Source organism: Hemiscyllium ocellatum, chromosome 15, assembly GCF_020745735.1.
Source record: "Hemiscyllium ocellatum isolate sHemOce1 chromosome 15, sHemOce1.pat.X.cur, whole genome shotgun sequence".
Classification (NCBI taxonomy): domain Eukaryota; kingdom Metazoa; phylum Chordata; class Chondrichthyes; order Orectolobiformes; family Hemiscylliidae; genus Hemiscyllium; species Hemiscyllium ocellatum.
This window is the reverse complement of record NC_083415.1, coordinates 45,323,569-45,336,345: the sequence shown is the minus strand read 5'-3', so window position 1 is coordinate 45,336,345 and position 12,777 is coordinate 45,323,569. Positions and strand designations below refer to the sequence as shown.

The following is a 12,777-nucleotide window of genomic DNA, read 5'->3' as shown; positions in this document are numbered from 1 at the left end:
GATGAGGGCAGTACAGTAGATGTCTCCATGGACTTTAGTAAAGCCTTTTATCAAAGGTTCCATATGGTAGACTAATTAGTAAAGTTAGAACACATGGGATTCAGGGAGAGCTTGTCAACTGGATACAAAACTGGCTTGACAGTAGGAGAGAGAGTGGGTGGCTTTTCAGACTAGAGGCCTATTAAGAGCAGTGTTCCACAGGAATCAATCTTGGGTCCACTGTTTTGTCATTTATGTAAACGATTTGGATGAGGCTTTAGGAGGAATATTTAGTAAAGTTGTGGATGACAAAAATTGGTTGTATAGTCAACAGTGAAGGAGGTTATCTAAGATTACAAAGAGATTTTGATCAATTGGCAGAGGACAGACAGATGAAGTTAAAGTTAGATAAGTGCAAGGTTTTGCATTTTGGTAAAGCAAACATAGGCATAACACATCAGAAGAGTTCATTGTAGTGCCCTGGATACTGTTTTACAACAGAGACCTCGGGGCTCAGGTACATAATTATTTGAAATTGCATCACAGGTAGACCGAGTGGTTAAGGTGTTTAGCACACTTACTTTCATTGCTCAGACCATTGAATACAGGAGTTGGGATGTCATGTTGTTATAGTACAGGATGTTGGTGAGGCCACTTTTGAGTACTGTGTACAGTTGTGGCCACCAGCTACAGGAAGGTTATTCAATTGGAGCAGCTTCAGTAAAGATTTACCAGGATGTTTCCAGGAGTGGAATGTTTGAGTTATAAGAACAGGCTGGATAGCAGAGGGCTTTTTTCACTTGAGCAGTGACCTTCGAGGTTAATAACATTATGAGGGGCATAGATAAAGTGATTATCAACAGTCTTTTCCCTACAGTAGGGAGGTTCAAAACTAGGGGGCATATTTTAAGATGTGAGGAGAAAGATTTAAAAAGGACCAGAGGGGCAACCATTCACACAGAGGGAATGAACTGCCAGAAGAAGTGATAGATGCAGGTACAGTTACAACATATAAAGACATTGGACAGATACATGAGTAGGAAAGGTGTAGAGGGAAATGGACCAAATGGTTGAGAGGCAAATGGGACTAGTTTAATTTGGGAAATTTCGTTAGCGTGGACAAGTTGGACCAAAGGGTCTGTTTCCATACTGTAGGACTATTTAAATTTAAACTAGAAAGATGGACACTGGGAGAAAATACCACAGAAACAAAAATAAAAGACAGGTGAGCACTTATTGTCAACCACAGCATCACTGCTTTCAACAACCTTCTCTTTAGAAAGTACACTGCCTTCTTTGTACCGAGTCTCTTGACAGTTTGCCTTTGCTTTTCAACACCCACTGGTCCCTTCTTAATCTGTTGCTTAATGCCTTTACTGTTTGAAAAGCAATTACCAGAAGTATTGCTGGCTTTTGTGGCACAGTGATAGTGTTCTTACCTCAGACCAGGAAGTCTGGGTTCAAGGCCTACCTGCTCCAAAAGTATTCATACCTCTGTACGGTTGATTAGGAAAAACATTTTTTTTTAAAAACAGTGTTTAAAATATTCTCTGTAGTGCAAACCCTTTTCCAAATAAACTTACATTTTCTCTCCCGCTTACTAGCTATTAAAGAAATGCTGAGGTAGATTTTCTCCAGTTCGATTTTGTGGAAGACAAAAACTCAGAGTGGAATATGGTTTGATGATTTATGTCCACACTTATTTTTCATTAATATTGACCAACGGAAATAACTACAGACTTGAAAATGGTTTTGGAAAATGAAGTTATCTGATGACACCTTGCCCACAGTCATTGCTGTACAAGGAACTAATCTGACACATGCTGTCAACTTGAATCAATAGTGAATAGTTTGATACAGTACAACCTGAATCCTGGTCAGATATTTAAGCTTTTTACAAACTTAATTCCAGCCAAGTATTTGTAGGAGGGATTAACACATTTCAAAAGGACCTTGTAAATGTTAAAGTACAACCAAGATCTCTTGCCTAAAAAATATCAGGTTTCCTAAAGTTCTTACATAACCATCTTTTCCCAAGTTAAAGAAATACTTTAATAAGCCAATAAAGACACAATAGGCTGAGAATATTGAGCTATGAGTTTACACATCCTTTGGATGTGATTTCAGAACTTGCATATTGTCAAAGCATTCTAGTGGGAAAGGGGCAATTATGAGGAGCAGAACCTGGAAACCTATTTTACATACATTTTTGTTTTGAGCTGCATTTTACAATTCAGACACATTTGAGGAGGCCAGTTTGATTTCAAAGTTCAAGGAGCAAGGTTTCCATGATTCTTCGACAGAGTGCAGCCACCGGCATCCTAGTTTTAGAACTGGTTTTCGGAAAGTAGCCCAGTGGAACATGCAGGTGCAATCAGAACTGGCACCCAACTGTTGATGCCTCAGTATTTAAAAGGAAGCCTGGCAAAAGGGCAGAATAGCAGTATTCTATAATTAGCAATAGAGAAGTTGAGAGATGGCAACCCAAAGGGGAGGGAAGGCCCAGTTCTGCCAAGCACTCTGGAGACCACAATGAAGATGGTCCCTCACTGGTGGATGCAGTACAGAAAGATATTTAGTGACCTTATCAGTGCGGGAAAGGTGAGAAACATGCACATTCAAATGTCAACCCCCAATTCAAGTATAACTTTCCCAGTCTTCTCCTGCACGGGGCTCTAGAGATTCCACCTGCTGCACTCTTCCTCTCGAGGCACCTCCTAACACCACCTAAACAGACGTTGTTATTTAACACCCATCCTTTACATCATCCATTGGTACGGCATGGTGACTCTGTAGTTAGCACTGCTGCCTCACAGCGCCAGGGAACCACGTTTGATTCTAGCCTTCAGCAACTGAGTGTAGAGTTTGTACTTTCTTCCAGTGTCTGAGTGGGTTTCCAGTGCTCCAATTTCCTCCCACAATCACAAAGATGTGCAGGTTAGGTTAACTGGCCACACTAAATTGCCCATAGTGTTCAAGGAGGTGTAGGCTACATATAGGGTAAATATAGGATAGGGAAACAGGTTTGTGTTACTCTTCAGAGGGTCAGTGTGGACCTGTTGTGCTGAAGGGCCTGTTTCCACATTGTACGGATTTGAATTCTAGTTCTAATGTTGTCGTTCCATCCTGTCAAAGCAGTCCGTTTCCCCATTTACACCCTGCTTTTCTCTCCATGCTCTGGACAGCACAGAATGCCAGCAGGAGTGCGTGAGAACTGGGGTGGTCCTCCAGCCGTAGTCACCCCCGACTGCTGTGGAGGATAACGCGGGGAGAACAGGAGTTTCAGAACACAGTGAAGAGGAGATGAGGCCTTCCAGATACCTGGTGACAGGGTTGAATATCACCTCAGACACATCACAAAAAACAAATAATTTCTATTGAAGTGATGTGAGCAGCCATTGAAACGTGAATGATCTACACTTTACCAGCTTTGAATTTGTTTCAACCTTTCAGCCCTAATTCTTGCCTTTAATTTCACACATCACTGAGGTGGTAGTCCTGGAAGAAGACTGTTCAGGAGGGCATCGCACATTGAGGAAGCACCATGTAACTCATGCCACACCCACCATAAGCTCAGAAACACCGTCCCTCAGTACAACCTCCACAAGTAATTGAATCACCAAATGCTGAGCCAGTCACAAGTGAGCAGGAGCTGGAGGCAGGGATAACTATAAAGCTGCTCTGACAGAACACAGGCTTGCCAAAACTCTACTCCGCTGGATGCAAGTATGGAAATGGAGGCGGGGAAGGTTATTGACAAAGAGAACAATCCTGCAGGAAATGATCTTCTGTCAACATTGCCTCCACTCGAAGTGTCATGGCATCCTTTGTGACGTTTCCAAATACTGCAAGAGTGGTCACCTCCTGGAACCATCTGCACACCAGTGCATGCCCCTCGTAGGGAACAGTCTGCGAGCTCAATGAGGGTGGAGGGAAGTCTTGACTTGGCTGCTCAACTCATCGCTGAGGTGCAACTAAGTGCCTTCCAACTCTTGCCTAACAGGGACATGGAGGGTGGACCATGGGAGGAAGATGGAGGAGGAAGAAAAGACAAATGAGGACTCTGCACAAACCACTGTAAAAGTGAACAATGATTTTTTTTCTTATAAATTGTTTTATTGAATCAGCTCCAACTGACATTGGAGTTCTTGGGAGGTTACAGGACAGTATCACAATGCATGCTGAAATTATTTATGTTTTCATCATACTGGTCAACAAGCACGTTTAAAACTATGCTGAAACAGTGCTAAATTGATGTTGCCATGTGGGAATAAGTTGTTCAAGATAAGAAAGCATGGTGAGAAATGATCCATACAGCAGCTCCTTCTAAGAGGGCTGTAAGAGGGCTGTCAGATTGCTAATGTTGAACACTGTCTGATGTGGAAGTTTCACTTGAACAATCGAAATTGCCAACCTGGTTTCTCCAGAATTCACCACTTACTCTGTGCTTGTTCATTCAGAATATAAATGGGCCTCATCGGTCAAAGAACTTATGACAAAAGCTGAAGATATTGGAGTTGTTTTCTTCAATAATGATGGGTGAGCAGTGACAATGAAAACTGTAGTTTGCAAAAGGCGTTCACTGCAGACAATCAATTGCAATCTGAGCTGTGTTAAATCAGCAAATAACTAAAGCAAAAAAATGCTGAGGATGCCGAAAATGCAAGGACAATTTTAACCACCACCTCCACAACTCCAAATCTAACCCAACCATCCCAGTTGACCTGTGTATGGCATGGTGGGGGGAGGGGGGTGGCTGGTTGAGCCACATTATGCTTCTCTTCTCGGTAATATTTTAAGCTGCCTGATTTCGGACACTGGAAAGCCACCCACTCCCATTGGAGATAATCAGGATGTGTAAACCCTTTTAACCGTGGGGAACTATTTTTAGTCTCGTCTCTCAAACTTTCACTGATATCAGATAAAATCCAGGTGTAAGGAGGCACAGATGTTCTTTGTTCATTGGTCTGCTGAGCTAGGCCTGATCCCCAGCATCAGGAGTATTCATTGCTTAAGGCACGGTTCCACATTTGGTCCAATAAGTTAGTCAGCTATAGCACCTTTAGGAATCACAATTCTGCACACAGTATTAATTAGTAGCTAAAATGGTGAAACCCTATATTACCACAGGTCCCGGTCACTGGATCAAAAATCATGGAGTTCCTCAATAGCATATGGATGCATTGACATCACATGGACAGCAGCAGTTCACCACCACCTCCAAGGTGATAATGCTAGTCCTTCCAATGACATATCCCATGAACAAAAATATTGTCCTGGGCAATTCGTCAAATAAAACACATGTCAAAGCTCCCTGGTGTCTCATGTTATCCAGTGAGCAGCTGGAACACCAGTCTGTATTGAGTACTATTATCCAGCAACCCCTGCTGGAAGAGCACACTATTTTGGGAGAGGACAATTCAGGCTCAGCCATAATTGCACCCTTATCCCTCACTAAGTAGCTCCTTGACACTCACCATGAAAGGTTCAGTCATCAATAACAGCTGCTTCAAAAGAGGCACTGTAGAGATAGACTCTCGAGGAACCATATGCCAATGAGGAATCAACACATTCAAGGGAAAAAATTGGCAAGGGACCAAAGGAGCAGGTGTCAATAAAGAGGAAGTGGCAGTCAGCACATATAAAACCATCAATGCTCAATCAACACGTTTATTACAGCATTTTTTTTGTTAAGGGACAATAGTCATAACATTGCAATTACTGAGCATTTTGCAGAGACTGTTAATGTGGTTTGCAAGTGCTTAACATGCTGCCTTTTTTAAATGGATCTTTGAATGTTTCTGGGCATTTGGTTTTCAGAACATAGATCCTTCAATGAGCTCATGGGACCTATATCCATATACCCGAGCTTTGGCTCATATCCCTTAATATCACTGGTTAACTAAAAATCGATTAATCTTACTGTAAATTACCAACTGATCTAACATTCACAGCCATTTACAAAAGTAAATATTAACCCACAGGGTGAAAATTCAGCAGGAAGGAAGGAATTGGGAGACTGTCAAATTTTAAACACTTCTCTCATGTCAACACTGAAATGGCACCTGATAATTTTGACAAAAATATCCCTGAGTTAACAGTAATGAAGTTTTTGCCAGAAACATAAAAGCTTGATTCATGCACTATTTTTAAGCAGATTCGGCTTGTTATCTTTAACTGATTAAAAAAACACCCAGAACTTGGAGAATATTTTAAATAGTGAATCAAATTCATGAGAAATGCAACATTCACTGCAAGGCATCAGCATTAATGAATATATTATTAATCATGGATACCACTAAAAGTTTGCCAGAATACAATTTGAATTATGTTATCGCAACATTTCAGGATGACCTTGAATGGTGCTGCTCACAATGAGGCAGTGCCATGTACCTGATGTCATGGAGTAAGCACATTCCAACAGCAGCCAATGTTTGAAAAAGTGGGATGTATGTTAAAATTTTCCCTGCTCTAGATGAGAAACAATATAACCTTAAGTGACTGCCTCTCGGTTTTCCTCTTTACTTTAGAGTTGTAGAGCTGGAAAAAGTACCACAGGTCAGGCAGCATCAGAGGAGCAAGACAGTCGACCTTTTGGGCATAACCCTTCTTCAGATCGGATTGGTCAAAGTATAACCAATGCCATGCTCTATCAACTCTGACTCTCCAGCATCTAATTCCTCACCTTTCTCCTCTTTACCTTTGACTCTTGCAAATGTGAAACATAAGACTACATGCAAACTAGCTTTATACAAATTAATAATGATGGCATTGTGAACACATTGACCTGTTTGCAATTTCCAGTAGCAACAGTATGCATTGATCAGAGAAGCTGGCCCCAATATTTACAAGGCAGGAGTGTGAAACAGCAAATGAGGAATCCAAATATCTGGGAATGTGGAGTATTTGGCAAAATTTAACAGAACACTCACACTTCGGAAGTAGGTGCGGTCCAAAAATCCTCAAGGTTAGGAGCTCCTGTGACGAACCCTGTCAGGAGAAGGTGCCTAAAATTGCCTCACGATCTCTTTCCTCTCCTCAGATGCTTTCCAATCTGGAGTGTTTACAATTAATTCTGGTTTTTATTTTGTTTGAATAATTGCATTCTCCTCACCATGATATATTACTAAATCCATGGGTAAAAGACAGACATTCAGCTATAGACAGTATCAGGTTAACAAAGAACAGCCACCATTTGCCTTTACACACACACACACACACACACACACAAACACACAGTCTGTTGTCTCAAGCTAACCTCAGCCATATAAGAGTCAAAACACTTCACCAATGAAACAGACTTTACTTTCTAAAATTCCAAAATGGGATGTCAGAGCATACAACTACCTCAAAATTAAAGCAAGTCATGTAAGGAACAACTTGCATTTGTAGTAGTTAAAACATATCCTAATTACACAATCTCGTGATAACAGGAAGAATGCAAATTTATTCAATGGAAACTTATATCTGTTCCTGGCATGGTATGTCTGAAACAATCGCTTATTTTGTTAAGGGTTAATATGTGCTTTGCTTTTACAGTTACTTTTTTTGAGGGGTGGGACCAAGTTAGTTTGTAAAGGTTCAGATCAATATATGTCACAATGAAAGTAAATATGTTTGCAAGTTGTCAGAAAAGATGGTCTCAGATATTGCTGTAAAACTGCCTCATATGCATGTAGCCAATTTTACGTGGCTTTAAGATAACATGTACATTACATTGTCTCACAAAATCTTCGCTCAATCTGATAAAGACAGACATGGTTTTACAAGAAACTGGTCACATTATCATATCAACTAGTAAAAGCTCCATCAAAAAGAATTGTAGTTTATAGGAAGTATAAATTTTGAAAAGCGCACAAGAAATAAAAAGAGACACAGTAAAAAAAAAGCTCTTGGATAGAACGGATAGGCCTCATCCATTAGAGGCCTGGATTCAATCTTGACTGCTGGGCTTCGCTGACCAATGTTTTAGTAACTCTTTATATTTTAAGAACTGTGAGAAGCCTGAAGTACACAAACTCAGGAAGCAAAGCAAATATGACACTGTATAATGCAACATGTCAACATAATTACTCCAGTACAAATGTTTCAGGCTGAAAATGCAGTAAACTAAATGAAAGGGACAGTTTGGAAGGAAGCTGAGATTTCTGCATTAACCAGTGTTGTGTAAATTTGTGTCACCTGCTGCAACAGTAACATTACTCATTGTAACCTTTGTTCCAAAATAAAACAGTGATATATAAAGTCAAGAGCACATTCCTCAGTTTAAATTTCTGGTGAAAATCTACATGAGCAACACTGAATTCCTCCAGCTGCCACCCACCAGCCCTCCCCGACACAGAGGAACCTGACAGAGGGCTAAGTGCCAGTAGGATCCTCGTTCCAAACCCAGCGATGAGACTACATTTTGAAGGACTGCCTTTAAAGGCTGGCAGCAGCTCAAACAAAACAGCACTTACATGACTTTTCCAGGACTCGACATTCACATATATCACAGTTCATTAAAAAAATGGAGGACAGCTCGTTCAATTTCTATTAACTTTGGAATGTTTCTGCTCGCCAAAAATTAATTTAACAGGCGGTGCCCGCACCAGATGCCTCAACCCGTAGCATCTCTTGAAACTCCAAACCCTAAAGTGAATGGGAGGAGCTATAGTGTACTAACTGGTTAAGCAGCTCTACACCATGTCCAATTACTGAGCAATGTTAGAAATAAAAAAAACCTAGTGCTATGATGGAAGTATGGATCAGATGAAATAATGAAACATAATACGCAAAGTGCACTGAGAAACACTCCAAATAAAAGTGTTAAAGGCAAGGATAATATATCAGAAGTTACAAACTAACAAAGCACAAGACTTGTGCAAATATAATGAAATGTTGACAGAGAAACGTGAAACTGGATTATGAAAATAAATAGCAGCTTTGCTTATTGAACCTATTAAACCAAACACTAATAAATGACAATACCAGGTTATAGTCCAATAGGTTTATTTGGAAGCATTAGCTTTCAGAGCACTCAAAACTAGAGCTTCCAAATAAACCTGTTGAACTATAACCTGGTGTTGCTTTTTTTTTTAAAAACTTTGTCCACCCCAGTCTAACTCCTCCACATAACTAATAAATGAGCAATTTTTACATTAATAAACATTTGCTAAGTTTTTCAAATACTTTACCAAAATGAACACACCTTGAGCTAGAAATTAATATCAGGTGTTTTTTCTTTAAAAATGTTCTCATTTTATATTATGGACCAAATGCTCAAATTAACACTTAACCCTTTACTCCAATAAAGATGTCGTCTGCAAGTAAAATATTAAAAGGAGCATAACAGACGTGAATAAAAAGATGAATTCTGCACTCAGGCTCACAATTAAAAATCAAAGGACTGATTAGGGATAGTCAGCATGGCTTAGTGTGTGGGAAATCATAGCTCACAAACTTGATTGAGTTTTTTGAAGTAACAAAGAAAACTGATGAGGGCAGAGCAGTAGATGTGATTTACATGGACTTCAGTAAGGCGTTCCACAGGGCTCCACATGGGAGACTGGTTAGCAAGGTTATATCTCTCAGAATACAGGGAGAACTAGCCATTTGGATACAGAACTGGCTCAAAGATAGGAAGACAGAGGGTGGTGGTGGAGGGTTGTTTTTCCGACTGGAGGCCTGTGACCAGTGGAGTGCCACAAGGATCGGTGCTGGGTCCTCTACTTTTTGTCATTTACATAAAATGATTTGGATGTGAGCATAAGAGGCACAGTTAGTAAGTTTCTGGATGACACCAAAATTGGAGGTGTAATGGACAGCGAAGAGGGTTACCTCCGATTACAACAAGATCTTGACCAGATGGGCCAATGGGTGACAGATGGAGTTTAATTCAGATAAATGCAAAGTACTGCATTTTGGGAAAGCAAATCTTAGCAGGACTTATACACTTAATGGGAAGGTCCTAGAGAGTGTTGTTGAACAAAGAGATTTTCGAGTGCAGGTTCATAGCTCCTTGAAAGGAGAGTCGCAGGTAGATAGGATAGTGAAGGCGGCGTTTGGTATGCTTTCCTTTATTGATCAGAGTATGGAGTACAGGAGTTGGGAGGTCATGTTGTGACTGTATAGGATATTGGTTAGGCCAATGTTGGAATATTGCATGCAATTCTGGTCTCCTTCCTATTGGAAAGATGTTGCGAAACTTGAAAGGGCTCAGAAAAGATTTACAAGGATGTTGCCAGGGTTGGAGGATTTGAGCTATAGGAGAGGCTGAACAGGCTGGGGCTGTTTTCCCTGAAGCATCAGAAGCTGAGGGGTGACCTTAGAGGTTTACAAAATTATGAGGGGCATGGAGAGGATAAATAGACAAAGTCTTTTCCCTGGGATTGGGGAGTTCAGAACTAGAGGGTAAAGGTTTGGTGGTGGTGGTGGTGGTGGGGGGGTTGAAGATATAAATGAGACCTACAGGACAACCTTTTCACAAAGGATGGTACATGTTTGGAATGAGCTGCCAGAGGAAGTAGTGGGGGCTGGTACAATTGCAACATTTAATTTGGATGGGTATATGATTGGGAAGGGTTTGGAGGGATATGGGCTGGGTGCTGGCAGGTGGGACTAGAATGGGTTGGGATATCTGGTCAGCATGGATGGGTTGGACTGAAGGGTCTGTTTCCATGCTGTACATCTGACTCTAATAATAAGCAACAATAATTCACTTCAGAGAATTATAGGTCAATTGAGAAATTTTGGCTTTGTATTAATGCAAACTGAAATATTAAGTCACATATAAAGTCAATGCATTAGTCAGTATTGAAAACATATCCTAGTGAGAGAGAGTTGAAAAGCTTCTTCAGTTTTTGGAACCTATCCAAACTAATTCCATTATCCTCACTATGAAGAATTTAAAGAGTGTTGAATGTTATTGGTTAGATAAATCTTTTGATTCATCTAATTTCACCAATAGCTGGTTTAACTGACCGATATTTGCATGTTCAATAAGGCAGCCAAAATTGTTCAAAGATGTGCAAGGATATTGTTGTAAATCTATAACTTCAGCCAAACAGGAGTTTCCACCTTTCTCTTCTACACCTTTTCCACGGTCAGACGGAAAGTTCACAGTGTAGTGATTGTAAAAAGGTCAGCTAAGTGGATGTCATACGATGAGTTCCCTGAATGGGGCTGTTAACCTGGTCCAATTAGGGAGCCCTGGCTGTCAGATAAAAACCAGAAGTTTTCTGTCACTGTGCCTCACACCTGCACACACACACTATGGGTGCTGGGGAAAAAAAAAATAAGCACTACCGCAGTTAGGCGGTAGTGTGGGGAAAAAACCAAAAAAAAAGAAAAAAGAAAAAAAAAATCAGAAGTTTATACCAACACTAAAGCAGGAAAAAGGAAGGGAACACTCAACACACAGGAAAGGAAAGCCCTCGAAAAAGACAAAATTGTAATCTTTCTGGGTGGCACGGTGGCTAGCATTGCTGCCTCACAGCTCCAAGGTCCCAGGTTAGATTCCAGCCTTGGGCGACTGTGTGGAGTTTGAACATTCTCCTAGTGTCTGCATGGGTTTCCCTTCAGGTGCTCCGGTTTCCTCCCAAAGTCCAAAGATGTGCAGGTCAGGTGAATTGGCCATGCTAAATTGCCCGTAGTGTTAGGTGCATTAGAGGGGAATGGGTCTGGGTGGGTTATTGTTTGGAGGATTGGTGTGGACAGGTTGGGTCAAAGTGCCTGTTTCCACACTCTAGGGGAATCTAATCCAGAGACGCAGACAATTGAAAAAGCAAACTCACTGCTTGCAGATACTGACACTTAAGTGGTGGCGATAGACCTGACCCTACAACCAGAAAACCAGGTCACATTCACATCAAAGAGGCTTCAGAAAATCAGGACAAACAAGACAAGAATGTCCAAAAAATGAAACCAGGTGGATCCATAACAGCCTACTTCTATGAAAGACCTAAAGTACACAAACCAGGGCCACCCCTCAGACCCATTGCCTCACCTGAAATGTTGACATACAGATTAGCCAAGGAACTCCACCAAAAACTAAAAATCCCCACTGGAAGACTCCTGCCACTCCATTTACTCCACCCAAGAATCCCTGGATACCAAGGGGGAAAAGGACAAAATAATGGTGTCCTTTGACGTTACAGCCCTGTTCACATCAATTAACTATCAATCTGGCCAAAGAAGCACTGACTGCACTTCTAGAAGAACCAAGGACACAGACACAAACTTCATCAGGAAAGACAACATCCTCAAGCTCGTGGACCTGTGCCTCACCACCCACTTCACATTCCGTAATAAGACCTAAAAACAAATTAATGGAACACTCATGGGATCACCAATATTCAGTAATGCAGAAACTGGAACAAGCAGTCCTCCCAACTAACAAACCCCAAACTTTGGGTCCACTACTTGGGTGATCCATTTTGTGATGACAAAGGTAACAAATAAGAAACTTCCAACACCATCAACAATATCCTAACTGGCGTAACATTCACAAAAAAAGAGAGAGAGGATGAGAATGACAACAGGCTCCCATTCATAGATGTCACAGTAGAACAAACAGTTAATGGAGAACTTCAAACCAGCATCGACAGAAAAAAAACAACACACACCAAATACTCAACTGCAGAAGCAATCATCCCAGCAACCACAAACTGAGCATCAGGACATTTCAACATGTCACAATTCACTGTAGCATCCAGGAATTACAAACAGCAGAGGAAGGATACCTATACAGCATACTCAGGAAGAACAGGTACCCAATAAACAGTCTGATTTTCTCAACAAACCCAAACAAGCAGACAA

The 12,777-nt window shown here is 41.0% G+C and overlaps 1 protein-coding gene across 7 annotated transcripts in view; it reads right to left on the bottom strand.

The window, feature by feature from the left end:
* Positions 1-12,777, bottom strand: part of LOC132822968 (band 4.1-like protein 1) — a 341,878-nt gene that overhangs the window by 177,745 nt on the left and 151,356 nt on the right. Inside the window, exon 1 of one of the 7 annotated variants that reach the window (XM_060836431.1) lies at positions 8,439-8,599. The exons of the other annotated variants lie outside the window; for them this stretch is intronic. The gene's annotated coding sequence lies outside the window, so the exon portion shown is untranslated. Of the gene's footprint in view, positions 1-8,438; positions 8,600-12,777 lie in introns of those variants that run through there. 7 annotated transcript variants of the gene reach the window in all.